The 27,692-nt window shown below is 43.2% G+C and overlaps 2 long non-coding RNA genes and 1 other non-coding gene across 6 annotated transcripts in view; 2 read left to right on the top strand and 1 right to left on the bottom strand.

Moving 5' to 3' along the window:
* Positions 1-4,983, bottom strand: part of LOC134473177 (uncharacterized) — a 19,198-nt gene extending 14,215 nt beyond the window's left edge. Inside the window, exon 1 of the long non-coding RNA XR_010043282.1 lies at positions 4,846-4,983. This is a non-coding gene — a long non-coding RNA (uncharacterized LOC134473177). The remainder of the gene's footprint in view (positions 1-4,845) is intronic.
* Positions 3,463-25,980, top strand: LOC134473175 (uncharacterized). 4 transcript variants are annotated; one of them, XR_010043275.1, is made up of 5 exons: positions 3,463-3,865; positions 7,654-7,784; positions 14,267-14,430; positions 15,246-22,146; positions 24,768-25,980. It is a non-coding gene; the product is annotated as an uncharacterized LOC134473175 (long non-coding RNA). The 4 variants fall into 4 exon arrangements; XR_010043274.1 differs by lacking the exon at positions 3,463-3,865 and having other exon boundaries at positions 5,326-7,784; positions 15,246-15,393; positions 18,078-22,146; XR_010043273.1 differs by lacking the exon at positions 7,654-7,784.
* Positions 13,626-13,786, top strand: LOC111758178 (U1 spliceosomal RNA). Its single transcript, XR_002792404.1, has one exon. It is a non-coding gene; the product is annotated as a U1 spliceosomal RNA (small nuclear RNA).
* Positions 25,981-27,692: the final 1,712 nt, after the last annotated feature.

The following is a 27,692-nucleotide window of genomic DNA, read 5'->3' on the forward strand; positions in this document are numbered from 1 at the left end:
TGGGGAATTGTTCTTAGTTGTTTTGGGAATTATTTTAGTTGTTCTATATGTAATAGAGAAATAAAAACTTGCTCTTTAGAGACATCAATTCATGAAAAACAATTGTCCAGGTTACTGTAATTAAACAAAGTATTTTTCCTTTCTCTGGAATGTCTCTCTGCATAGTATCAAAGGGCTGGCTTCATCTTAAATAGTACATAGTTTGACATTAAAACCATTTCCACATAGTGGTTAATTATTTTAAATAATTAAAGTAAGTAAGCACTCAGCCGCGCGACTCTGCTCAGATTACTCAGCTCATTGGTGGGCTCTCCTCAGATAATTGTTCAGTTATTTTGCAGAAAGTGTTTCAGGTTTCATGCGTCTACACATCAGCTGAAGAAAAGTTGTTCTCTTAGGTGATACAACATTACCTAAGCCTGAATCCACGTGCACTAATGCTGTCATTAATAAATTTACCTAATATCGTCACAGCTCCAGTAAATGATAGCCTAGATCACAGCCTTGCGGGATTTAGTTCTTTCTCGTCTGATGCTCGAGTGTGCTGTGTTCTGTCCTTAATGCCCCAGGATGCTCCAGGAGACCTGTTTTCTGTGTGCCACCTGCCAGGACCACTGGCCTCTCCAGCCAGTGCCCGCACAAGCTTTGCGACTTCAGGGACTGTGAAGCAGGGCACCCACATGCCCTACTTCCTGTCCACCTCTGACTCAGTTTTTCTGCCAGCAGGTGGTGGGTTTCCCACTGGCTGGGAAGCTGCATGTGCTTTGTGCCTTCTTGGTGCATCCTGTGCTCAGCCTGGGCTTCTGGTTTGTGAAGTTCAGTCATGGACTCAAGGGCTGGTCTGTCGGTGAACAGAGGACATGAAAGAGACACGGATGAAAGGGATGCTGCACCCCTTTCCCCTGTCCTGAGTTCTCTTTTCATGCTGTGACTCCACACCAGCCTTTGCTGGGATACACTGCCTGCCTTAGTGAGTATATGAAAGCTAAAGCCAGTTACTGACTGCGAGGTATACTGGCACAGATAAAGGATCGTCTGGTCTGTGCTGCTCTCATATGGCACAGGCTCTCTGCCTGGATGCAATCTGCTTTCCCAAAGGTCTAATATAATACTTGGATGCCCAGAATTGCATAATTAGCTCGTACTCTAACCTTCAGAGTTGACATTCATGAAACACTGAATTTGCAACACAAAGAATTTAAACCTAGCACCTACATCACCCCTCACTATTCCTATGGGTCTCAACTACACCTGTCTCACTTGCTTAGGACACTTAACTCTGCCCTGACCTCAACTTATGGGACACCTTCACAGAGATGGGGCAACCGCTGTCTGCACACCTGCACCTGAAGGTCTGCTACCTTCTGGGATGTGCTGTCATCATACACACTCACATCCAGCCCCTCAGCCTCTCCATATCACTTGCTTTTCAAGAAAGTTATCCTAAACAAATCATAAGATTTGGAGTCTTCACACTGGGTATGAAGAAGACAGCACCCAGTTATAGCCACACACGCTAAGTAAGTGAGACAGAATTCTCATGGCTGTGCTTGGCTTGTAGGAGAGAATGCTTGTTAAGCAAACCTACACTTGATAGAATCGGAGGTCCAGTGTCAAACATTTGTCAGAAACAAATATGGAGGCAAAGGACTGAGTCTCTCTTAACCCACATGAGAAAAGCAGTGACTCAAGCTTTGTTGGCTGTTTGTCACTTTTGCGTAGAATTCTCATTTTTGCCCAGTAGCTAAGAGAAGAGTAAGTAGATTTAATCCAGATTTAAACATGAAAAGGGATTTAGAGTAGAGAAGCTGAGGTAACCAACAGCAACCTACTTTGCGATGATGAGTATTTGGAAAGTGGTAAATAGGTATCAGGTTGACTGTGTCAGTCAACGACAGAGGAGAAAGATTTTTAAGGAGGAAAATTTTGTGGCAAGCACCAGTTCCCTGTCCTGAGAACAGTCATGGCAGTGGAAAACAGCTGAGAACCCATTTTTAAAAATTAACAGATCAGGCGTCTTCCTGTTTTCTAAAAGTATTTGTACATCCTGTCCTCACATCTCGTTTATTTTATTGTCCTTTATTTACATCACACCTGTAATTAACAGTCCTGCATTATGCTTTCAGAAACTTAAGATCTTTCTTAAGTGTGCTCACGATTTTTGAAAAAATAACAAAAAAATAAAGTATTACTCAAACTTCCAGGGTAAGGTTGCTTATTTCGCTCCCACTTGGACTTATTCTGGGAGATAATTTCTAAATGTAACATGGGATTTTTAGTTTGATTGTATATTTTAGATGTTTAGTGATTAAAAGTTTCTTTCTTGTTTTGCTCTCTAAGGATGTGTCTTATTTTGGATCACTCTTACTGATGTTCATTGCACATTTATTTACATTGCTTCTTTGAGTTGCTCCAAGCTAGTAGCTTACATGACTTTTATTTGCTCTTTCTTTCCCAGATTTCTATCATTGGCAAGTGAGGGCTAATAGTATCAACCCCATGTTTTCTGAGAGGACGTCACCTTTTAGCAGTGCTGCTCCACACCCCTTCCCATGAGATGAATGACAAACTGCCCCAATTAAGAAACCCGAACTGCACGGATCTGACAGTCCTGCCTTGTAGACGATGCCATGCACTCCCTGCATGAACTCATATGATTCACACGGATTGCTGTATGCTCTGTGCTACTGCACAGGGTCATAAGAAGAAAGTAGGCACCGAATCCTTGCTGCAACCCTTCCTGGAGCTCTTACCCTTTCTGGTCTTTGTTTTCTGTGCGGAGCCACTGATTTCTCTCACTCTCTGTGCTGTAGCTGACAGCACTCCCACCTGACCGTTGTGAAGCTGCTTATCTTCATGCAGCTATTTTCAGTTAATGGAGACTTCTCTGGCATCTTATTTGATCCTCACAATAACCAAGTGACGAACAAAGGCAAGCACAACTGTTCTTCATGTGCTCGGGTGTGTCCACGTGACCCACACACACAGCGATGCACAAAACACCCTGCTCCGATTTATGCAATAATATAGAGGAAATGTGCAAACTCAAATCCAGCTCTCTCAGCCTTCCTTATACCCTCCATTCTAATACTGTGTCTATCAAATTTTCTTTCTTTAGGAACGTTATTATTACAGGTATACTCTGCACCATTAAAATGATGTAGATAAATTTACAAAATTAATATTAGCTTAATATATATTTACTGAATGTAATAATGAGGTTAATTTTGAAATGTCAATAATTTCCTGTCATTTATCTTTTGCAAAAAAAATGTTGTTTTCCATTATAGTCTTTTTTAAGAGGAAGGAAATTCATATTTATTTTCTGCTTGAATTTCACATACATTTGAAACCCCCCCAAAAAAAAAAAAATCCAGAGTTACAGGCTAATGTAATCATAGGACTATTTTAGGACACAGGAAAACCAGTGTATTGGTTTTCCCTGTGACCTCACCTACCATAGTTAACCTCTCTGTGTGAACTTTCTCCATCTGCAAAAGATTCTTCGTAATTATACCACCTTATTATCTCATCAGTATGCAGGAATTCTAAACTCTTCTGGAAATAAAGGTCACCATAAACTCTAGGACTCACTGTCCTCCAAGCAGGGTGGTGAGAGCTGTCACTGCCGGTGGGTGACGAAAAGACAGACATTACTCTGGCTGCCACTATTGCTGAAACAAAGCTCACGTTTAGACAACATTGCTTTTCCCGCAAAAGCCAGGATTTAGCTTCAGAATCTTCATCGTCAATGGAGTCCTTGAGGGAGCTACTATGAAGTCGATGGTCTGGCTGCAAGGACATCCGAGCAAGGGCTGAAGACTGCCAGCATTGCCCAGGGGGCTGCTCGAACCCCAGAATCTCGGTAGGTAACCAGGGTTAGCAACAGTGAGTCATGCATTTCAGAGTAGCTGGTAGAGAGGATTCTGATGTTCCAAACAGAAAGAAATATTTGAACTGATGGGTAAACCTAATTGATCAATTATCCTAATTGATCATTACTAAATGTTTACATATATTGAAATATTATACTACGCCCCATAAATATGTACAATTTTAACATGTCAATTAAGTTTTTTTTAAATGTAGAATCAGTTCCACAGAATCTTTGTTAAACAAGATGCCCATTGAGTCCAGATGTGCATAAAAACTTGGAAACACTCTGGATGTGAAATCCTAGCTACATTCTGGACTCTCTGGGAAATGCGTCCGGTGGGGCTGGGGGCAGGAATACTCTGATTGGGGGTGGTTTTCTTGGATAGGTTTTGGATGTAGTCCTCAGGAGTCATATGGCCCCTGCATTTAAATTTGATAGAAAAGAAAATTAAAGAAAGGGCCCTCACTAGTGGCCCGCCTTGGAACTCTGCAGCCTTCCTGGTCTTTGCTGTCCACGCAAAGATTCCGTGATTCCTTGACATGGTCTTAACCTCGATGGTGCACAGACAGACCGGTACTTAAAATCACAAGCATCTTTTACAAAGGCAGGTCTGCTGGAAGGAAAATTATGTTCTAAATTTAACTAGAAGTGGAATCAGATCCCAGGGGCTTACACAGTGGCTTCGGTCCTGACCAGTGTCATTGTCAAAGAGAAAAGCAGTTCCAGCTCAGAGAGACCTACTGGGCGATGCTCTGGGTCCAGATTGCTGTGTGTGGCACAAACACGAGCTTCTGCAGTGTCATATAACCAAACCCCTGGCATTTTCATTAATGGAAGCTTTAAATGGCTTAGGATGCTTCCCAGAGTTGTTCCTTCTTCTAACAATGTGCGAAAACTTCCAGTTCCCTTTAAAATCACCATCAGGTCTTGTGGTGCCTGTTTAAATATTTTGAAAACTCTCTACTTACAGAGGCAGTGTTTCCACTCCTAGGGCGACATCTGGGTTCTCCTCCTGTCACATTTGATGGCTTACCATCCAACGGTTCGAGACAGACATGACTTGTTACATCTGATTTCAGCCAAGGCGGTTTTCACGCAGACCTCGGCCTCTGAAATCACACTCGTTTTGGTGTTGCCTCCCTCTTATCCACGCAGTCGGGGAAACTGAGTCTTATGAAATCAGAGCCCAGGTTTCTCTGGGATTGTCTGGCACTCACGGTCGTGCTCATGTTTGCGAAGTGTCCCCAAAGCAACTTCTGAATAAAAGGACCTGCGGGCTCCTCCTTATGTTTTTACTACATGTCACACAGGTGTCTCCAAAACTCTTTGGCACCTGTAGCAGGGGCAAAGGCCCAAAGTCAGAGCCGGTCTTCAGCTGACTTCAGAGTGCATTTCAGGGCATTCGAACAGTCATGTTAACGGCTAAATCCCTTCTTTGAACAAGTCTTCCTTTCTCCGACAGAATGTCAAAAGCAGAGAGGAAGTATGTGCTCACTGACCTGAAAACTCTTTTTCAGCTTGGTTTGATTTGGAGAATGAGAACTCTGTAACCCCATGTTTCATTAACAAGAGTTACTTTTGAAAAGCAAACTGATGAAGGCCTAACTGGTTCCACCAGTGATCACGGGAACAAAATGCGGTTAACTGCTTAATTTCTAGCATGTTGTTCAACAAGAACTCATAGATTATTCTTTTCCTCAAAGCATGTTTTGGTTACAAACTAGCAGCAGTCAATAGTCCACTCTCTGTTTTTGATGTTAAATAGGGAAAGGCAAATTCCATTTTACTGGTACTTTATCTCTGGTCTTTGCCCAAGAACAAAATTGGAATGGGCTCTAAAGTTGGAAAGAATCTTTATTTGGGGGTTGGATTATTTATTTGAAGCCAAGTAAGTGGTGTTTTACAAAGTGACATGAAATACTTACAAACATTGGCCTCCATGGGGTCACCCACTGGGCTGTAAATGTCACGGTGTTGAAAACGTCATCTTTGCTCTTCATTCCCATGTCCTTAGTACTTAGCATGGTACCTGGCATAAAATTTACTCATGCGTACAACAAAAACGTAGAAAATAAATCAAGCGGCAGTGCACCCATGCATGGGTAGCTGGTTCAGGCAGATGGCTGAAGGCGAGGGTCAGCAAGTGTTCTCTCTCTGTAAAGGGACAGATAATAAATATTTTCAGCTCCCTGGCCACATGGTCTCTGTCACAGGTGCTGTTGTAGAAAGGCTGTGTGGCAAACAGTGTGTATACGATAAGCATGACTCTGCCCCACTGTAGCTTTATTTGCAAAAACGGGTGCTGGGCTGTTATTTGGCCTGACCACTGCTGTTAGCTTAGAGTACAAAACCCTTGGACTTCGGGAGCAATCATCCTGTTCTTAGCTTTGTTCTTTTTCGTGGCCATCAAAGATGCTTCATTTTTATGCACAAGTTTAAATATTTATGGAGTAAATCACTGTCTGAGGAGCTTGGAGAATATCTATAAAATGTGCTTTCTATGCACAGGGGATTTTCTCTATAACAATCCTTCTTCCAAACTCCTCAGTCAGACAAGCTACCATTCTCCCCAGACTCAAGGCAGGGAGAGGCAGAAGGCAGAAATGTTACACTAACCGATGAATCTCCACGGACAGGACACTAGCGGGTGCAGGCAGCTACTTCCTAAAAACACTTTTTAAAAATTTAAGTAAAGATTTAATTGAAGAATAAAATGCATACAGAGGTACTGTCCAATAATATGTATGATTTGGGAGATTGCATCTTGAAGCAGAACCTAAGTGAAGAAACACAATGCGTTCCCATCCCAGAAAACGCACATTTCCCAGACATTACAATCCCGCCCCCCAGAATTAACCATGATTATGTCTTTAACTACCTGACCTACTTATACCCATCTCCTAGGATGTGAGCAGAGCATACAGGCATTGCAGAAGTAACTTTGGCACCTACGTATTTCAACTTAGAGTGACCTCCAGACCCAAGGACCCCCTGCAGGCACCTTATCACACACCACAGCAGTCAGCACCTTCTTATTCTGATGGCCCATGGGCCAGAAGAGGAGGAGACGCCACTTCTCTTTTGGGTTGAGCTGGGAATCACAAGGGTGGAATTCGGAAGCTCCTGGTGCCACCAGTCAGTACTGAGATCTGGTGACAACTAAGGCCTCTGAATCGATATGTGCTAGAAACTTCCTCTAGGTCTGTGGCCAAGAAGTGGTTCCCATTTCCCTGCTCTGTGTACCACAGATCCAGAGTAAAGCTCCTCTGACAGAGGACCAGGTGGACGTTTAATTCTATGGTAGTATCATCTTTAAAATTTGAAAATATGATTTTTAGGAGTTACAAGAAGTTGATAGAAAAAGGTGATGGGTGGAACAAGAGCTGAGAAACAGAGGAAAGAAGGGAAAAAGAAAAGAAGTAGGAAAGAAGGAAGGAAAGTTACAACTTCTACTCAGAGAGGCAGAGAGAAAATCAGAAAAGAGAACAATACAGATCCTCAGGGAGAAAATCAAAGGCTTCTTCAATTGTGTCAAATGCTGCAAATATGGCCAGGGATTTGGCCCAGTGGCATAAGCACCTGCCTGGCAAGCACGAAGTCCTGGGTTTGAATCCCTGGTAACCCCCCCTCCCCCCATGCTGCAAAGAACTAAAATATATTGATTCATCCATAGATATTTACAGGGCACTTCTGCATGATGCAACTTTACCGTAGCTGTAGATACATCAAGTGAATAAAGGAAACAAGGTTTTGCCCTTAGGAACATCGCATTTCAGGTCAGAAAAGCCTTAGACCTGCCCATGTGGGACCAGCCTGTGAAGAGCTGTTTTATTAAGCATGGAAGACACTGAGACGCTGCTGCTGGGTTGCCCTGCACATCACAGGTCCCCCTACCATCAGGCTGTTGGTGAGTTATCTGCCTTCCTATTGATTTCTTCCTCGGTGATACCATGAAACATGTGAACATAAGCCTTTGTCATTTTGTCTGGATTTCCTGAAAAGTATTCAGTTCCAGGGATTCAGCCAGCATTTTCACTTGAATCCTTGGGAGCCTTTATGCATAGGTCCCGAATTCCTCCCAGATCCTGCTGCTGAAGGCCCGCAGAAATGAGCCCAAAGCAGGGCTCCTCTCTGCTGCAGTGAATGTCACGCACTCTATGAGTCACACTCTCCATGTGCACTTTTAAAATATGTTCGAAGGTCATGATCACAGAGCGTCTCCAGCTCTGTTTCTTCTCAAACTTGCACAAGGCTGGGAAGGCTTTGGATCTTTTCTCAGTGTTCAGGTGAGTGAGGAATAAGAGCACACACGTGTTGTTATCGTGTTTCCTGGGAAGCAAGGCCATGGAACCATGATGAACCACCCCCATCAGTCCTGAGTGGCAGTGCGACCCAGGGGACGGTCAGCACGGTGCTCCTCTCTTTGTCCCTTGTCCAGGACACTGGCAGCTGTGCTGATGGCCCCATGACTCATGGACTCATGAGGAGATGCTAAGGGCCAGGAAAACAGGTCGTTGCCTCTGGTGTGTGTTTTCGGACCAGTGAGGATAACACATCCTCCCCTCACTCACAAACACACTTGGGACAGAAGAAGGAGGCTGTGGGAAGCTCTTCTGTGCATCTTACAGCCTTGCCAGTTGTATCAAAGAGCTCACTAATACATAATCACCGCATACATGTACACGCAATGCCAATTTGTAAGGACACAGGATGCAGCAAAACACACTGAAACTCAGCAAAACTCATTTCTTCATTGATGACTTGGACATATTTGAGGATCAGAAATAACAGTAGGAGAAAGCCTTCCTTTTAAACTTCGTAAGCCAGCATTTGCTGTGTATGCTAGTATTGATCTAGCCAGCTGCATAATGAAGACAACAATAATCCACAACACTAATAAACTTCTGGACCCGCTCAGTTTTCAGTGACTCACATAAGCCAGTGCGGAAGAAACAAACACAGACTCATTAAATGAGAAGTTTCAAAGCCATCTCGCTAACAGTAATTAGCCTGCTGTTTTACTGGGAACCAGAGACTATACCTCCAATAGATAGGAAGTAATGGAGGATGTGTGCCCGAATAAAGGCTGACTGGAAAGGGAGAGAAACAAAGCAAGATGTTAGGAGCTTGCGACTCTCGGCATGATCATTCTCTTGCTGACGATGGGACAGGTTTTGCTCACATGTCTTGCGCTTCCCTTTCTTTGCTCGATTTTGTTTGACAGACAGAATGAATTAAAATGTCCTCTCATATAACTGATATCATGGAGTTAGGGTTTGGTTTGCAACTCACACTTTGCCTCAGTCCACAAGAGGTGCTGGTGGCTAATCTGCCTCAAGTGCCTTCATACCAGCCTGCCTGGGGTCCCTCTGTGGGAGCCCCTCGCGGCTGCCTCCCTGTATGAGTTGCTTAGTGGGCCACCTGAGCTCAGGTCCCCAGAGTCAGTCTATCCAGAGGGAAGGAACCTTAAATCTACCTCAGAAGGAAACAGAGTCCATGGAGACACCAAGTATAATACCTGCCATTTGCTTTGTCAATGGAGAAAGTTTCTGAATAAAAGTGACAGTTGTATACAATGAAAAGATTCCATTTTCTTCAAATCTACAGAGTTACCGGGAATGCGAGGCCATTATCTCTTTGTGGTACAGAGAATGGGATAGAGCATAGTTTAGGGTCTATGGCAGCTCAGTTTTGACATTTTCTGAGTGCCAGAGACAAGGATGGTACTCTCGACCTCCCCTGAGTCAGACCCAGCATCAGTGGCATTAAGAAAGTTACCCTGAGGCGCTGCTGCAGGTGGTAGGACTACAAGAAAGGTGACACGAAAGACAGGACAAGATCGGATGCAAAAGGCCTGAGTTGAGCTGAGCAGGACTTAGACTTACCAAGGGTAATGACGTGGGCCCGGCAGGGCTGTCCAAAGAAATTGGCCTGGCACTCTTGGCGGTGTTTTGGTTTCAAAAACAGATAACCAGGGTGAGCCCAAGGACCCTTGCTATGTTGGCATCAGTCACAATTTAATTCTGTGCATCTCAGACCTTCACTGTCTTCATCCAAAAAGGACAGAGCAAGAAGGAATGTGTTTCCTTTGGTGCTCCCTTTTCTAAGAAAGTGTAAGGCTTTCTCTCCTTAATGATTTGCAATTAAAATTGTGCTTAGTGAGTAACAGCTCTCTTCTGCTGAGGGCACTGGGAATGAGTTAGAAAGGAGTATCCTGGTGTGTCAGTGCCCAGTGCCCACCTCTGCACCACCCTAAGGTCTTCCTCACTCCTGTACAAGGAGCAGGGTGGGATTCCTCTGGTCTCAGCCCCCTGAGTCAGCCAGAAGCCCCACTAAGAGAGCCTCTGTCGGTGGGCCAGCCCACAGCAAGGTCTTCTCAGGTCAGATGGCCCCCCGCCTGTCACCCTCTACATCTTGGGCCTTCAGGTCACTGCCACACTCACTAGGCAGCTCTTGCTGTGTGGAACTGGCTTTGCCCGGCTCCTTTGTGTTTGTCCCCAGGCCCTTCCTTCTCCAGATGGCCCACTTCCCTCATTTCAACTCCTTGGAGGACACGACAACCCGTCAGTCACGGGTCATTCATTTTCCCTGAGAAATCCCACCCCGACCCCAGGAAGAGAACACAAAAGGGACAAAAGCATATTCTGGTCCCCTGGGTCCCACCAAATGATTTCAATAGGGCTTTTGTGGATTTCTTTGAGGTTGATACTGATCTTCGCCGACTCTGGTGCTCTGAGCCAGCATCTCTGGCCAAGGGTACAGCAAAATCCTTTTTAAGCATGTGCATGCTCCTGCCCCAACCAGAGGGAGAGCCCTTCTGCAGGGACTCGAATGGCTCCGCTCCAAGATGTTGAGCCCAGATGTTCTCGGGGGTCAAGCCACTCTCTGATTCAAAGGGGAGCTGGTGCTTTTGTGGTGCTGAGCCGTGGCAGGACTCCAGCCCCTTCACGTGGTGAAGTTCACTGCCTTGTGATTTATAAAATGTCCCCAGTAAAACCAAAGAGTAAAATAAAATAAATCTGTTCCTTATTTACCCTACGCAGTGGAAAAAAATCACCATAATGCATTTCTAAGAATGCTTAATTTTATGTGTGTGCAATCCTAATTATTTAAACACTCGCATTTTTTTGCAAAAACTTTCTCTCCACCAGAAGAGCCAAAAAGTTATTTTCCCCACCCTCATGTCACAAACAAAATTTAATGAATATTTTCTATTAGAATTCTGGAGGGCATTTAACTGTGTGGCGTACATTGTTAAGGAAGTTTGAAAGCTGAAATTTTTTGTCTTCATACTTTCCAGGAAAATGTGAAAATGGACCGACTTTAAACTAATATTAGAAATGCAGGGTTGGGAGGGAAAGACACAGGAAATTCCAATTTGCTTTTCTCCCAGAACCTATGTATGTCTTGAAACAGAACAGGCATATATTCATTCATAGAACTCAACACGCGTAATTTAGTAACTATTTTTATATCCTTGGGAGACACAGCTTTCCTGGACCTTCTATTATGAACCTGGTAGAGGCAGAGAAGCTGGTTTGAGGCAAAGGCAGGAGAGGAAAGATGGCAGAGCCCCCAAATGACTCTGTGAATAACTGGACTCTCCCAAGGAGCCCTGGTTGTACAAGGGAACCAGCATTGAGAGATTAAAAGTGTTAACATACAGTCAGGCTAAGAAAATCAGAGATTTGGAAACCCACAGGAAGAAACTGAAATCGCAGGGAACTCTTAGAGTCTCATTGGCCCATGCAATATCAGTTTTAGGTAACTAACTGTAAGTACAGGGACTTTTCTAGCGTTCAGTTGGGCACATAGAATACTCTATATTTTTTTGAGATGTGAAGCAATTTGAGAACATAAAATCTTAAATGCTGACACCTGGATGATAAGGGAAGGCAATATATGACTATGTGAGAGCGGTGTAATTTATGATATACCTCTGACAGAGGTTCTTCACTGGGGTAATTTTGCGCCCTAGAAGATATTTGATAATGACGGAAGAATTATGAAGCTGTGGTCGCGGTTTGCAGCTGGTAGTGGTATATGTTGGAAAGAGGCCAAGTAGAAAAGTAGGATTCTTAGAATACACAGGACAGCCCATAATAATAAAGAAATATCTGGCCCAGAAATATCCAGATGCTATCGAGAACTATCAGTCTTAGTTTTGAATATGTTCTGGATCACAGAAGTGTTACAGTTTTCTTTTTATGAAGGACAAGGTCCAAAAGGTGTTCATCTGTATTGGTCGCAGCTCCTAATGTTGGGGAAAAGCACTCAATGTCCCTAATTTAAAAGAAGAGAAGTTTAATTGTGCTGAGGGTGTGAGAGGTTTCAGTCAAGCACTATGACAGAAGCATAACTACGGCAGAGACTGGCCGAGCAAACTGCCCAATTTATGGTGACCAGAAAGTAGAGTAAGGGGACAGTGCCAGGAAAAAAAGGAGGAGACTGGGGGCAAGATTTGACCCCAAGATCATACCTTTACTCCCCACCCAGCATCTCCCAGAGAGCTCCTGTGCCACCCACGGTGTTAGTCAAGCTTAGCTATAAGAATCTATCCTTTATCAACTTGACACCCAAACACATCTCCTGAAACCACACTTAGTCTCCATACAAAGACGTAAAAAATTCATAACTCCACCTAAGGTGATACAACTATCCTGTGTACAGTAAAAAAGGCAACGATCCCTTACAAGTTCTACAATTGCAGTATAGCTCAGAAGTCCAGGTGAAAATTTCCACTGTAAGTAAGGCAAAGTCTTAGTTGTGAACTTCTATAGGAATCAAAATAAGTTATTACACTATCTCCAGTGTGCAATGGTACAAAATGAACACTGACATTCTAAGTGGGAAGAACAGGGGGACAGAGTGAAATAGGGCCAAGGCAAGACTGAAGGTCAACAAGGCAAACATTAAATTACATAGCTTCATGTCCAGCATGAGGAACATGGTGGAGAGATACGAGTTCCACAGGGCTTTAGTGGGCCTACCTAGTGTCTTCCCTATAGAAGCCCATATGGCCTCTTCCTGGGACTGGATCTGTTCCCTGCCTATGGCTTTCACAGGTACACAGTACGTGTTCCTGGAATCTCCAACTTGCTGGGGGTTGCAATGAACCTTCAGCTTCATTTCTACAGCCTCATACATTACCTTCTCAGAAGTTCCTTGCTTAGCATTCTCCTGTGTGATCTATTTCAGTGGCCCGCATCTGACACCAATGGCAGAGAGGAAACTCTTGAGTAACTGTGACGGCTTCCATTCGTGACACCTCTGTCTGACCAGATTCATAAGTGATACCAGTAAACTACATGTAACACAAACAGACCCGCAACAAAACACCGGCATGCAGAGAGCTTAGGGTCTCACACCCACAGAAAAACACTCGGCTGTGGAAATTATCACAACTGCAAATGACTTGGTGGACACGGAAATTAAGGACTATTAGGGTGTTTGCATCAAAATTACTCAAAGGTCAGAGCAAAGTTCTACAAAATCACTGTGTCACTCACTACTCCAACTAATGTAGTGAGTATTTAATTTATCTCCCTTTTAACTGAATGCCTTAATTTCTCACAGATCTGCCTTTATATTGTTGATACTGTCGTGTCGAGTGGCTTTAAAAATTTTAATGTTTCTCTAAATCATAAGAAATTTTGTCATTTGCAAATAAACATACGATCTCTGACTATAAATCCTTATGAAGACGTGTGTGCTTGTAAATAAGGAGGGCATTAGAAACTGCAAAAGAAGGCTTACCTGGCAGGGGAGACACCCTGATCATGAAGTGGTCTTCCCAGGGTGCGGCTCATCCATTGGACCATGGATGTGCTGACCCCTGCGATATCCCCAATGAGGAGAAACTCTACTGCTTAATTTGTGGTATTAGGGGACTGCATTGACAATTTCCACTGGGGGGGAAAATACAGAAGAACTTGGTAGGTTACCTTAAAAAAAAAACCTTTTATTGATTTAAAGAAAGAAGTATATAATTTAATTATTGAGCTCATCCTGTTTCTCTTACATTTTTCTCTCAATTGTTTTTTAATATTCATTTAAAAATTAAGTATAAATTTTCTGAAATAAATTCTTTTGTTTTTAAAATTCTATATTACACTCTTTTGCCTGGAGTACATTTACGCAGGATTGGTTCCTAAGTTTAGCGCTTAGTGTGCAAGGTGAGAGCTAATTCTCTCACACTCTGCCATTAATCCCCCTTGCTTTGCACGAGCTTCTCCCTTGATTCCTGCCACTAGCTAAAGTGACGCAGGAAGTCCTCTTTTGTGTTTTTTCCTGGCTGCTTCAAATGTCCTTGATCAATCAAAACACTTATGGCCATTTCTGTCAAATAAAAGCCTTACAGTTACACCGTGTCATCATTTCCTTGTTCAGTGGGTCTGGCATCGTGTGACTTCTTGGCTCTTCCCTAACTCAACGTGGCCGTGAAAGCTGAACACTGGCGAGGGATTCAGGACACGGAGGCAGCTAGGACGCCACAGCTAAAGACACTCCTGCAGGAGGACTTGCAGAGCTGCTCACAGTGGCAAGAATGGGGGGTGAGTGCAGACACAGTGAGGGAAATGGATTATTTCGAGTGGCACTCATGGCCATATATCTTCACCTTAATTAAATTTAAACACTCACCACAATTCCCAGTCACACCTCAAAGACAAAACTAATACAAACATAAAACAGGAAAAATGACACTTGTGCTGTAAGTGTTTTCGATTGTTGCATGTCACATGAGATCCACCCTAACAGCGCACCTGTGTGGAACGACTGCTGTAGGCGTGAGTCTCAGGGCAGTTGCAGTTCTAAATTCTAAATTTCAAAATCAGAATCTGAGTCATGCTAACCGACAGAACGAATGAAGGGCATGCATGTGTGGACCAAAGAGAAAGATCATATTTACTGGCATTGTGGGTCAAATTATCTTTACTTCCTTTGCACTTAGCTACGAATGAGTCCTGATTTTATCTGACAGACTAACATACTTAATCGTGGGGTTTGACTGCCGTCAGCCAAAAACTGCAGCACACACATCTGATACCTTGATGATGCGTCATAAATGTAACTGCTCTCTCTTAGTACTGGCTTCCCTTGGCTCCACGCTGGTGTGTCTTAATGGCAATGCCAGGTGATAACATTGTGTCTATCACTTAAGACTAAGTGCTTATGACCTTTTCTTCCAAAATATTCAATAAAGGCACACGTACTCATGCATGGTGCTTGGTTCAACTTTTAGAAGTGATCTCATACTGAATTTGTATTGAGTCCAACCTATCAATCAACAACTAACAAAGATAATCAATCTGCCCTGTTGTATTCTAATTATACTTTGTTTTCCAATCTCTCTTTTATTTTGGTAAAGCTAAGGCACTATCAAGCAGCATGTGAATTCATCTTCCTGATTTCTACACTAAATGTTTCAGGAAGTGTGCTCAGCACCCACCAGCACAGGTTTGAAGTTACTTCACGTGATCCTCTCCTGATGCCCTGTTCACTTAGGAACAAGACAGGTAAGGAGAGCTGAGCTCATTGCAAATTAAAGGTAGAAAGGTAAAAACTACGATCTCAAGTGGAATCCTCAACTATAAATAGATCAATCTGTAAGACTGTTGTAAGTTGCAAAAGCAGCTTTTATGCAGTTATTCGCATGAGGCAGATTCACACAAGATATAAATTAAAATCCACTTTTTACCAAGGGGTGGTTTAACTGCTTTCATGGGTATCTATAAATTTATAAATTCGTGGTCAAGGGTGGAGTGTCTGTCCCTGAGAGAATGTGTTTATATGTGCGTGCGCGTGTGGTTTTCCTCTCTTCTGGTCCCTAACCATCCTGACCATGCATCTCATAAAGCGCCCAAGCTTGATCTCTTCCTCCCTTTCACTGTTGTTTGCAAATCTCTAAGCACTGATTCTGCAGGATAGGGTGCAACTGAGTTTATAGGCCTGCGTTTACGTGAGTTAACACAGAGAGTCCATGAATTACGTTAAATAGGTGAGGTCTTTAGGATGATTGGGGGCTTGGAGCAGGTAAATTAGGTGAACTATTTAAACTATTTCAGTGTTTCCCTTCCTTTTTATGGCTATTTAAAAACAGGATTTGCTCCCCAAAGGCAAAAATGAATCTGCTTAAATTTATAGCTGTGATGGCTTAGGAGCATCGTTGCTTTTGAAAGGGAGAAAGAACATATGCATACTGTGGGCTCAGTGTGCTCCAGGCACAGATGATCCGCATGTGCTGTCCCCTGCGCTCCCGTGACGCCCTCTGGGTAGTAGTACTGCATACTCTGCTCAGGTGAGTCAAATGAAGGTGAGAGAAAAGGCCACTTGCCAGAGCGAAAGCAGGCTGGTCTTTGACTTTCAGTGATTACAGGCAATGTCAAGGTCTCCGTTTCCAACATCCAGACCCTTTACTGCAACCGGGAATTCCATGACTGTTTGGAATGGCTCTACCTTACAGTGATGTTTTTACTTAATACCCCAGGGCACGTTTATAAAAATGATTTTAAGGTCTGCATTCACTTATTCAAAACACATTTATTATGGTGTATCTGTTTATTGTACCCATGAGATGCCATCTTCAAGATCCTAGATTTGAGGTATCCAGGAAAATGACTACACTGCTACTGTATGTTGCTTGAATTTGGGTGAACACATCAGGTGTGTGAGGAATCCCTCTGTTCCAGTGAGACAGGTGGCGCTCACTCAGGGGAGAAGGCTAACTCAGCAGTGGATAGAGGCATCTGAGCTGTCCTGGTGCATTTGTGTTGGAGGGTGACGTGGAGGAATTCTGACCCAGCCCTGCTACATATTTGCACACCTTCGATTTTTATTCTTTCCCACACAATCCATTTTCTGCTGTACAAACTGTAAGTTACTTTTCTCAAGGAAACAACAACGGTGTCGGGATCAGTGAGCCAACTTTGTGATTAGAAATCCTAATCTCTGTTTCTCTGGCTTTGATTTCCTCCCTCACTTCAGGCTCCCGGTGTAATCTGTTTGCCTTGGTTAATTATGTGCAGGGTGCAGGTTACCTAAGGATGACTGCAGCACATAACTCATTGCTGGTTGCTGCATCTTTGAAAATGTGGCATTCAGCATGCACAGTAAGCACAAATTGTTATCGTTATTAACATTGTCATTGTCTCTAGTGTTGCAGGAGGCCTGCAAGAGGCCCTCATGCTTGTTTTCCAGCTTCAGTTTCTCTTCTCACCAGCTGAGAGTGTCTGAGCCTCACTGCAGGCAGAGGAAATGCAGCAAGTTCTTTCTGTCTGTGGAAGAATCCAAGTCATCCCCTGTTCCTGCTCCTTGGCTCTTTCTACTCTTCTGATACAACTTTCCACCTGATCCTTACCCAAATACACACACATACATACATACATATGCATATATAAACATATGTAAGCATATATAAAAGCATGTATATATAAAAGCATATTTTATATATATGTATATATGTATACACACATCTATCTATCTATCTATCTATCTATCTATCTATCTATCTATCTCTATGCATGTAGGGTTCTTCTAACCAGCGGGCTGTCTCTGGGGCTCGGGCAGCTCTAACCTCTCAGCCCCCAGCAGTGGACACTGGGAAACAGAGGCCAAGGACCCAGAGTCGCAGATCTGACCTCGGTGTGAATGAGCCCTTCTCTAACGAAGCCGTGCGATGTGCCCATATGAATGAGGCCTCTCTTTGAGGAGAGAAAACTTCAGGAAGCTGCATAAACATCATTTTTGAATATAGTTATGTGGTAACTGGTTGCTAAATAATTATTTGACTTATTTAAATCTACTGTTTCAAAAAGACTGCTCATTATGACTGCAAAAATGACTGTATCATTTCCAGTGATGCCCTTCTCTGTTCCTAAAGAAGTTTGATTTTCATTTTGGTTTATCTCAACAACTGTTACATATTCTTAGTGAATCACTAAAATTTTCCTCCATTTAGATAACTTCTCTAACTTAGTCCCCCCCCCCAATACTCCATCCTTGTCTGTTATTTCTTTGATAATTGTTTACATCTATTGCTTTCTTTTACCGCCTTTTCAAACACCTACACAGTCTTTACAGAATTTAATTACACATCCCTCTGGGTGAGAAGAGAGAGGTATTCATCTTGGTAACCTCTTAAGTGCTCAGGTCAGACCAGTGGAATTGGGACTGAAGGCATATTAATTTTTCCCTTTTTTAGGAATTTATTTGGGAGCATCGTGGCATCCCCCTTGAGCAGTATGGAAAGACTGCTGCAACCCTGCCTTCCACCGCTGGGAACATGGCTGGATCACTCCCCATCTCTTCCTGTGATTCAGGAGGGCCAGGGTGGTACCACAGACAGCACGTGTGCTGCTGCTGCAGTGGCCTGTGAGAATCTCCTCCACAAAGGCCCTGCTTACCTGTTAGCAAGTTGAGTAAAAGCCAGATCCAAACACCTAAGTCTGCAGAGAAAGCCAAGGCCTTCCGTGTCCATGCAATCTGCAGGGGAAAAGAGACCCAGGAGGAAGTGGCCAGAAGACCCATCATGGCCATTGCATGAGCAACAAACAATCTTCTGTAATTTGAGAAGTTTTTGCTACCAAAGCCTAAATTGACCTATGACAATCACCTCAATATTAATATATTCAAAAGTGGAACTCATTTCTTTCCTCTTTCTTCTCCAAAATCCAGCACAGTTGCAAGCCTCATCTAGACATCTTCAAACTATATTTCAAAACCCCATCTGTCTGCCAGTTTCTCCCATTTTTCTGCATTGTCTCTATGCACACACACAGATGCCATCGTTTCTCACCAAGGCCCTTGGGCTGTGCTTGCTGGTCCCGCCCCTGCCCTTTCTGCCCTCACCCCAGCCCACGATGCTGGCATCAGGAGGACCCGCAGGCTCACACGTGCCAAGCCAGCACGCTGCCTGCGAGCCAGCCCCAGCCTGCTCTTCTCATTCCTGCTAACCACACTGTAACCAGGGGCGTCTTTTTAAAGCACATCTTAAGACTTATCAGCGAGTTAAAAATCCTTCCGTAGCTCCTCACTGTATGAAGAACAAGGACTAAAAACTCCTGACATTCCTTCCAGGACCTACGCCTCACCTTAGGTCTCTTTTCCAAACACCTGCAAAGATTAGTCACCTGGAATTCTTTCACTGTCTCTGACAAACTAAATTCTTTCCTCCAGCAGGATCTTCCCCAGCACAGACTGGCTGGCCTTGAAGCTTTTCCCCTTATTCTCCACATGACCAGCTGTCTTGTTCCCTTTACGTTACCATTTGATTATTCTTTTCCCTGATCCACGTACCCAAGAACACAGCTACCCTCTGGTATCCTTCACTGCAGTGTCTTGCTCTTCTCCATGTAGATAACTTCTAGAATTTCGTATTAATTCCTACAGAAGACATGAACTTCAGGTCACATAGTCAGAAATGCAAAATTCTGGCTCTGCTTTACTTAAATAGATGCAATTTCCTTTTCTGCCTTGTATCAAGTGTTTATTCTATAGGTAAATTGACTAAGATATAGGTTCCAGATGCCGTAACAAAAATTTGAAATAAAATACTGAGTAAAGTATTTATATTAGACTTGATGAGATTTGTATATTAAAAGTTTGCGCTTTTTTTATCACTGTGAGGGGAAGTAGCCATGATTGGTGACGGAGTTTGAAGTTCACCAGAGTTTTGTCACTCTGTCCTCCTTCACACAGGCTTTTGTGTTTGAGTTCAAGACACAAGGTTAACTAGACGGGGTGCTAGATGCTCACCGTGCATGGCTGAGGTAAAAGCTACATAGGAGGAACCAGCCACGAGAGACCCGTATTCGATTTGAGTGTCTGTAACATTCATGCTCAGTGTTGTTGTCTCAGTGTATATAATGGAATAGCCACCAAATATCCATTATACTTTCTTGGGTTTCCTTTTTAAGTTTCTTCCATTTTTCTTGCATTTCATTTTCTTTTTTAAAAGAAAAAAACACTAAAATGTTTTTAGAGGAAGGATTCCATTTTTTGCCAATAGAAAGAAAATTCTAGAACTTCTCAGTACATTTACACTAATAATGAAATACAGAATAATATCTGAATAGACTGTCTAATTTATTAATCTATAAATGCCAAAATGATAAGCAAAAGTTCCTAAACATGCAAAGCCTAAGTATGAGGATTATTGGCTTATTAACAACCCTAAAAACTATCTGACCTCAGAGCTATTTGTTACCTTTTAGTAAAAAAGACTAAATTCAGAGTTTCCTTACCTCTACAGGAAAAAGTAATAAATGTTTCAGACCACACATGAAGAATAGCTTTTGCTGTGGTTTTTCAAGGTATATTCCTGCATTTAATGATAAAAACAGAAAGCAATTTGAGAATATTTTCCATGTGTGTCCACAATGGAAGCCACAACATCCTCTTTATGGAAGAACCGGAGGTCTCTGAGGCTGAAGGCTGGTTAGTCACACGCATCGTGGAGGGGCTCGCATTATGCATGTGCACACACTCACACTCACACTCACACTCAGGGGCACTCCTCTTTCATGCATGAGGTTTGCTACACTCAAAGTGGTCCCACACTCGCAACTGCTTTCTGCTCCACTTCTGCTTGCCAATTGGATCAGCATGCCCATCTCTCCATCCCCAAATTAAAAAATAATAATAATAACCAAGCAGTACAGGTGCACAAATCATGTGGCTCCTCTGGCACTGGCTAAAACACAAGAGAAAACTGTGAATCCATTATTACACCAGCATTTTTCTAGCACTACAAATATAGCTCACAAAGTGGGAAATATCTAGGAAGCAGATATTTTACAATGTTCCATCTTTGATAAGGTAAAGTAGAACAGTATGTATGTATCAGAAATGAGATTTTTGTCTGTGGCCATTCAACACCAAGACAGAATGCTCTGTTCTGTTTTTGTTCCAAGTTTCTTACGTGTTTTGACCTTGCAGGCACCACCAAGGGAGTGAAAAGAACAACACCTTCCCAGGAGGATTCATTGCTCTAAGAATTTTAACCCAAGATCCAAAGGGTAAAAGCAGAAGCCAGCCTAAGAAGGGAGAGATGGCAGAAGGCTCTGCAAACTTCGCTGAGAACTGTCCTGATTTCAGGGCTGCCCTGAGCAGCGGGCTTGGAGCTGGAGACGACTATCCATTGTGAAAGGAGCCAATCCAGGCTGCTTTGCAAACAGGTGTCATCCCCTGGCAGCTTCTGGTTAGGGACAGGTTAGGCGTCATGCCACGTTTCCATGGAATGATTCTAGCAGCTCCCGAGATGCATGATGTATGATTTCTGTGCAGAAGCAACCTCTGATTTATTAGAGTATAGGTTGGGAAACTGGCCACCTGTACTCTCGTCTTTATCTTCTTTTCCAGATGTGTTTTGTATTCCTGCTCTAACAGATCAGGCTACAATTCTGTGAATACTCACTCCTGTAATTACATACCATGTCTACACTGAGCTGTTCCTCTGGAAACCTGAAAGTACTTTGCAGTCCTTAAGTGACAAAATTGCTTCAAAATACACTCAGAAAGCCGAGGTTCTAGTCAGTAAACAAGAACTCACTGAATTCTTTCCAGGAAAGTGAGTTGTTTTTCTTGGGTTTTACCTGCATATTCATATAGAACATTTTAATTTTTACTCTCCGAGGTGGGAAGTTAAATGGTCACAGAAGTGTGAAGTTGGTCCAGCTAAGGCCAAGATGGGAGCAAAGTTTGGTCAGCTTAATTTTTGGCTACTCCTCAGTTTAGTTCAAACCACATTCATCACTGGTGCATTCAGTTGCATAACTCATTCTTCTGAAGAATGTTTGTCTCTCCCATGCCACACAAGTCGAGCTGGCCTGACTTTCCCAGAACTGAGGGTGCTAGGAGGTAACACGGGCAGAGCCAAGGTCTAGGGTAACACGCGCCTGCCAGGAAACGTGCCTTAGAAGAGAGAGTCTCAGAAGCCTTCTTCTGAAAATGTAAGCTGATACTATTTTATTGAATATGTACACGAGAGAAAAGGATACGCTTCAGACTTAGAGTCTCCTACAGAAAAATGTGAGTTTCTGTCTTAAACAAAATTGGTTAATGTGCCCCTAATACCATGAAAAGAAATCTTTGGAATCCTGAAGCCTGTGATGAGCAAATGCAGAAATTCCACACGCCGTGGACACTGAGGGCAGCCAGGAGGGAAGATTTCCCATCTCATCGGAGGCTCCTGTCTCCAGTTTACTCAATGGCACCGAGCTGTCGCTCCGTTTGCACAGTCAGCTTATAATGGGAAGTCCCAGTTCAGTGAGGTAGGGGAAGGAGTTTGGGGTAAAATATTTTCCTTTCAGGGAACATAGGGGTGCATGTGTGTTTCTGTAAAGTTTGTTGTCACAGAAAAATGCTTTGCTGCATTGGTAAAGGACGAGGTACCATGAAGTTAAGTAACATTCTCCAGCCGCACAGACACATTTATGATGTGTTGTTTTATGGTTTCAGTGAATTTTTTCATTAATTGCTATATGGGAACAAATGGGGTTAAAATGATAAATTAGGACTCAGTAAAGGAAGTTGTTTTTTCCCAGCTCAGTATGCTGGATGATTCCTTCCCACACAGGTGGATCTGCGTATTCCACCCCAGGGGACTTTATCACGGCTTCCTGGGAGTCACTGTGCTAAACCCTAGGCTCCCGTGATTCCTGAAGGATGCCAGAGTTCTACCAGAACATTCTCTGTTATCCACCAGAATCTTTGTCCTATAGTAGCATTGTACTCAGAATGATTTGAAGCCCTAATCCTGAATTCAGTGAGCACAACACTTCTAGAAGGTCGCCGTGACACACGTGTACAGGAAGGTTGAGGATAAAAAGCATGACTCCCCTTTACAGCTGTTGAGAGCCATGTGCCGGGACCACTTGCTCCCCTGGGAGCTTGTCCACACTTGCTGCAGCACATGGCTGAGAGCGAGGTCCTGCGCTGAGTTTTCGTCGACCCTTTGGGTGTGCACAGTGAGCATGGCTGGGATCCCTGCTAGAGGTCACAGCTCAAATCCACGTGAGCTGCACTCCTGGTGTCATCGGGCACATCAGGGGCCTCCCACCCAGGGCTCTCTCTGATTGGCATCTCTACCAGCAAATTCTCACCGGGCAAGCAACTGGTTCTCAAACTTTCTGTTTCACAAATGTGACCATGCCAGTTTTCTAGGAAATCCTGACACATGGCAACAAAACTTACAGTAGGATCCTCTGAAAACACTACCAGTTAACGTATGTGATAAACCATGTGACTCTAGTATGGGCCAGAGGACGAGGATCTATGATACTGTACTGTGTCATGATATGGTCCTGTCTGTACGAGCCACAGGGAAAGTCACATCACAGTGAGAACTGTGCTTGATTAACAGCAAATCAGCTTGGTAGTTACATCCAGGAAGGCAATGGCTAGAAGTGATATGGGGAGATTTCTGGGGTGTTGTCAGTGATCTCTTCCTTGGTAACTGCAAGGGAATGGTTTGGACTCTTGCAAAACAAATGCTATTGATCATATCTATTTCTGCCACATAGATGGATGGATACATGTAATACATAGAGTTACATATGTATTATATATCCATATACTACACATAAGTATATATATATACTCATATGTAGGTAATAGAGATAGAGATAAGAGGCCTAGCAACAGGTGAATGAGTTTCAGATAGATGTAACTGATAAATGTGTTATTGGCTGTCTTAGTTACTTTCTTATTACTCGGCCATAAGAAGTAACATCCACGAGCTAAAGGAGGAAAGGTTTATCTTGGCTTGTGGTTTGTACAGGTTTCGGTCCACAGTGGGCTGGCTCCAGGGCAGGGTAAGCTGGCAGAGGGGCATTGCAGAGGAGTGGCAGGAAGCAAGGCAGGATCAAGGGAGGAGGAGGGATCCTCACCCTCCCAGGCCACACCCACCGTGACCCACTCTTCCCTCCAGGCTCCACCTCCCAACATCACACAGGGCTCTAAACCATCAGTGGACTAATCCACTACCACACCACCATTACTCAGCTGCCTCCCCAAAGCTCCCCCTTTGAGGGCTTGAGGCTTTGAGAACACCTGGATGTAAACTATTACACTGGGCACTCAGGTCTCCAAGTACTCTATGTCCCAAGCAAAGCAATTTTTGTGAAAGGGGTAAAAAAGACTTTATTTAATGGAGGGCCTCTTGTCACCACAGAGCACTGTCTTGCATTGTCATGTGCACAAAGGCTTCCTGCAGGAGGGAGAGGGCACTCACTGAGACACCAGACAGCTCCAGGTTGTGCCAGCTCTGCCGGCGCTTTCCCTCTGCTCTTTTCCCTGTGGACACAGGACCACGGCCTTCTGGGGTCAGGCTGTGTGTGTTGTGAACATTCACTTGGCAAAGAAGAGGGAGTGGTGGGGCCTGTGGGTGAGGAAGTCTGCAGAAGTAGCTTGTGTTAGAGGAGAAATTCTAGCTTTGAAAGCTGTGGATTGCCCTACTGATTACAACAGAGATCTGAAAAGAGAGATCTATATCATCTGCACAAGATCAGAATGTGGAAACCAGAGACCAGACAGAGGGTGAGGCAGAGTCCCCTACTCTCAGCCGACTCAAATGAAGTGCATGGGGGTCCTGGGCAGGCAGAACCAGGGAGCCTCAGAACAGCCAGGCCTGGGGCAGCATGGCGATTCTGAAGGGAGAATGTCCCCATGGGGACAATGGAAGAGGCTACTCGTGTGTAACTGGACACTAGGTGTATGGACAGAGATGGGCTTGTGGGGAACTGAGAGAGGACATTTTAACCACTAGCTCAAGGCCAGTTAGGTCACAGGGAAATTATCTGAACAGGTTAACCTCTTTCGATGGAAAGAGGATGTCAATGGAAATAACACTTGTTTCTTTTTCTTTTATGTCATTTTCTTCCTCCTTTGGCAGCCATTTGGCACTGGAGCAGGTAGAGACTCCTGGATGAAAAAGAACTATAGTGTTTCAGCTCTCGTTGCTGTGATAAATGCCTGAGATAAATGACTTGCAAAGCCAGAGGGCTGATGTTGGCTCACGGTTCAGAGGACTCAGTTCGCAGCCAGTGGGTTCCACAACTCTCAGCCTGTGATGAGACACAGCACGGGGAAGCAGATCCGCTCGTATCATGGCAAGGATATGAAACAGAGAAGGAGGAAAAAAGTAAGGTTCCACAGCGTCCTCACTCCTCCTCTGGGGCCTCTTTCTGAGGTCTACACCGCCTCCCAGTACTGCCAGGGGTTGGGGACCAATTCTTCAGCAGTCGTCCCAAATTCACACCACAGTCCTTCTCCTGTTTACTGTCTAGCTGGTTTTCTTTAAATATTTACATGATGCGAAGAGTTTCAACTCAGCTTAGAATATATAAATGGATGCATGCTAAAAATTTTTTTTGTCACTTAAAATCTGTTGCCCTAGTTTTAAATATGTTCCAAATGAAGCCAACTGTGAAGAGGACATGAAAATCTCTCCTATAGGGTGAAACAAAATGTAATTTCTTTCTTGATTAGATTTGCTCAGAGTTAGGGTCAGACAGCCTGTCGAATATGGAAAATCTTAAAAATCAGAGCTGTCAAAATATGTTATCACTGTGAGGTATACCCCTAGTGTTGTATGAAACAATAGTGTGTTTATCCTCACTCAACTGTGTAAATACACTACAACTTATCCATTCTACTATTGATGGATTCTGGGCTTTTCCAGCCCGGATCTGTTAAGAAGAATACTACCAATAACAGGCTTAAACTTTCCCTTTACGGGACATATGTACACATTTAGGTTTGATGTATGCTTAGGACAGAGCGCAGCCCCTGGATTTTAGGGTTTACATTCACCTTCAGTAGATTACACCAAACAGATGTCCAAAAATGTCTGCAGCAACATAATCCCTACAAAAGCTACATGAAAATAATAAAAGTCAAGTATAGAAGTATCTGAATTGGATGATTTCATTTTACAGAAAATTTAAAACCAGCTAAAATTCACCGACCATGATGAAACTCCAAATAGTGGTCATGGGAGGTCATGACTGAAAAATGGCCTTGGGGGAATTCTAAGATGTTGTTGATCTATTTCTTAGTAGTTTTGGGGGAATCACGTATTAAACATCTGTTAGTATGTAAGCTCATGATTTGTGGACGATTCTGTATGTATGTTATATATTTCAATCAAAATATTGCACTTTTTTATTAGATGAGCTACTTTGCTGGAGGAGGGGACTGACTCAGAATTACTTAGCATAGAAAGGACAAATGGTAGAAAACAAGTATTTTACAGAAGATTCGATGAAATGTCATTTTTAAAACCTCGACCCTTTAAGTTCTAATTGCTGCGGAGGGTCCTGAGATTTCACGCAATCTCACTTGAGTGTTTTCAGTTCATCTGCTCTGAGTCTCTTGTCAGACAAACCTTGGTAGCAGAAAAACACCAGCACTGTCCACACTTCCTGTTCTTACTCCTTTCTTTCATTTTTTAAGCGGTTCCAACTCTTCAATGTGCTGGTGACATGTTTGCTATTTTAGTCCTTCAGTTTTTGGTACATGCAAAAGAAATACTAATAGAAACAAAGAAAAAAAGCAGAAAAAGGATCCCTTTCTTAGGACGTGATACTAGAAATAATTGGATGGCGAAGAATCCCACAATCTGTGCAACACAGGAAAGCTAGCAGAGGGGAGACAAATTCTCAGGAAACTTTGGTGAATTTGGAAATTGGAGCATCACTAAATTTTAAAGTCTTGGTTCAAAGGGACAAAGAAACTGTAAGATTTAAATAGTCTGCATCAAAAATAAACAGCACAAGAGTACAGGCATCTCACTGAAGATTTAACCAGATATCCAAGGCAATTGCATCTTTCTGTGTAAATCAGAGGTGGTGATATCCTTTTATAGGACGGCCTGAAGTTTGTTAGCTGTCTATCTGGAACATAGGTCCTGGTTTTAAATTCTGCTGCCAATTCCTAAAGGAATTCACCCCTCTCTTTTTCTTTCATGAATTTTGTTACTTGCAACCAAAAGACTAGTAGTACTCAACTTGGAAAGTGTTCTAAAGAGAAAAATAACCTCAGAGAAAGTATGGAGTCCCTCATGGAGAATGGAAGCAGGGAGTATTTGGCTATTCTAGAAAAAAAAATTGTAAGTTTTTGGTACTAATTACCTGATTTCTCCCTTGAGATTAGACTTTGTGCTCTTTGAGGCTGGAAGTTTAAGAATTCAGTAGTAAATTGTTAGATTGCCAGAGGTTGACAAACATTTCTTATGACTCCGTTGACCTATTTTGGGAAAGCAAGAAGTTCTTGTTCAGGGTGGCTTTGCAAAAAAACAGAATCAGAAGCAGTGGCACAAGTACGTAATTTGTTGAAAGAAAATCTGAAACTGCTTAAGATCAGATAATCATTGGTGTTTTTGAGCTGCAAAATTTGTTCAACATTTTCTAATAGATGCTGCCTCTGAGGTTGAAGATAGCAAGGAATCACGGCTTGAAGCAGAGATTCATGGGTAGAGGTGGGTCAGAGGACTTCAAGTTTGCGTCTTCCTGGGTCCCTCCCAGGGGCCCCCAGCACTTATTGCTCACAGCTATGGCAAATGGCTATGCTCGGAAATGAACCATGATAATCACTCTGTCTCGATCTGTGCTCTCCAATATGGTAGTCATTAGCCACATGTGGCCACATAAATTTAAATGAATTAAAATTAAATGAAATGTAAAAATTCACTTCCTCATTGGCACTAGGTACATTCCATGAGCTCGGTAGCTGCGTGCAACTAGCGCCTGCTCTATTGAATAACACAGGACCCAAAAGATTCCTATCATTGCAGGAAGTTTTATTCAACAACCATGAT

Source organism: Cavia porcellus, unplaced genomic scaffold (genome assembly GCF_034190915.1).
Source record: "Cavia porcellus strain 051 isolate PalLab524CR breed Dunkin Hartley unplaced genomic scaffold, mCavPor4.1 scaffold_26, whole genome shotgun sequence".
NCBI classification, from domain to species: domain Eukaryota; kingdom Metazoa; phylum Chordata; class Mammalia; order Rodentia; family Caviidae; genus Cavia; species Cavia porcellus.